The sequence below is a fragment of the Oncorhynchus masou genome, unplaced genomic scaffold, assembly GCF_036934945.1.
Source record: "Oncorhynchus masou masou isolate Uvic2021 unplaced genomic scaffold, UVic_Omas_1.1 unplaced_scaffold_1932, whole genome shotgun sequence".
Taxonomy (NCBI): Eukaryota; Metazoa; Chordata; class Actinopteri; order Salmoniformes; family Salmonidae; genus Oncorhynchus; species Oncorhynchus masou.
In genome coordinates, this window is record NW_027016728.1 from 94,849 (window position 1) to 96,247 (window position 1,399).

Genomic DNA, 1,399 nt, shown 5'->3' on the forward strand with positions numbered 1-1,399 from the left:
GCATGCATTTCAAGTATTTGCTCTACCGTAGAGGAACATCCCCTTACTATATAATAGCAGCTTTGCCATTTTGAGAAAACATTTATTTTCTTCAAAGTCCTCTAGTGAAAGAACCTTCCCATGGTACCAGCTATCATTCACAAAGGCACAAATGGGATTAGAACCCATGAATTTCAGTTTACAAGACCAACGCCTTACCGCTTAGCGACCATGCCACTCTATGCTGTAAGATATTTATCAACATTCTGGAAAGTAGTAGTTGTGTAATGTGAATTTGGCACACAAATACTCAGTGGAGAACCTTGGGATTGAACCAAGGACCTCATACTAAAATAGCATGCACTCCTCCTCTGAGCTTCGATCCCATTTTATTTGCAGATAAAATGCAATATTAATACAATGTACTTTTTATATACACCACTCCATTGAAACTACAATGAAATTATAGCAGCAATTCTAAATACAAGCAAGTATGGACAGTCATTAACCCATGAACTTCAGTTTTTGAAAATGACGCAATAGAAGTTGGCAACCATGCCACTTCTGTTCCATAAATGTAAGAACAGGGATTGAACACATGTTCTTCAGATTACAAGAGAAAATTATTTAGCACATCTCTGTTTCCTGTTGAGAATTTCAACATCCTGGAAAGTAGGAGATGGGTCATTGCAAACATTGTAGTGGAGAAGCTGGGGATTGAACCCAGGACCTCATACATGCAAAGAATGCGCTCTACCACTGAGCTACATCCCCTGTCTCTGAAAGAAAAAATTCTTTTTTTTTTTAAATTTTACCTATAATTAACCAAGTCAGCCAGTTGAGAACAAGTTTTCATATTCAACTGCGACCTGGCCAAGATAAAGCAAAGCAGCGCAACACAAACAACAACACAGAGTTACAGATGGAATAAACAAGCGTACAGTCAATAACACAATAGAAGAAAAAAAAGAAAGTCTATATACAGTGCGTGCAAATGGAGGTAAGGCAATAAATAGGCCATAGTAGCGAAGTATTTACAATTTAGCAAATTAACACTGGAGTGATAGATGAGCAGATGATGATGTGCAAGTAGAAATACTGGTGTACAAAGAGCAGAAATCACCAACACCTGTCTCACTTTCCAAACAGGAAGTGCTCACTCAGGCCGGTATCTCTTGGTGCACTACATAAAGTCAAAGTGAATCTGATTAACAGATGTTGCGTTTTCACCAATTAGATAAGCATCTTTTTGTCACTCAAAAAGTGGAAGAAATTGCATATACTGTAGCCATCACTTTGTAGCACAGATAGTTGGATGAAATACAAACAAAGCTTGCTTACTTATTTCAAAGCGAGGGCACATTATTCAGCCTTGTGGGAAAAACGGACAAAGTTTTAATTCGACAAGGCAGTGATGCTG

The 1,399-nt window shown here is 38.0% G+C and overlaps 1 non-coding gene across 1 annotated transcript; it reads right to left on the reverse strand.

Annotated features, from left to right (window-relative positions):
* Positions 1–681: 681 nt before the first annotated feature.
* trnaa-ugc (transfer RNA alanine (anticodon UGC)) lies at positions 682–753 on the reverse strand. Its single transcript has one exon. It is a non-coding gene; the product is annotated as a tRNA-Ala (tRNA).
* Between the last annotated feature and the right edge of the window lie 646 nt (positions 754–1,399).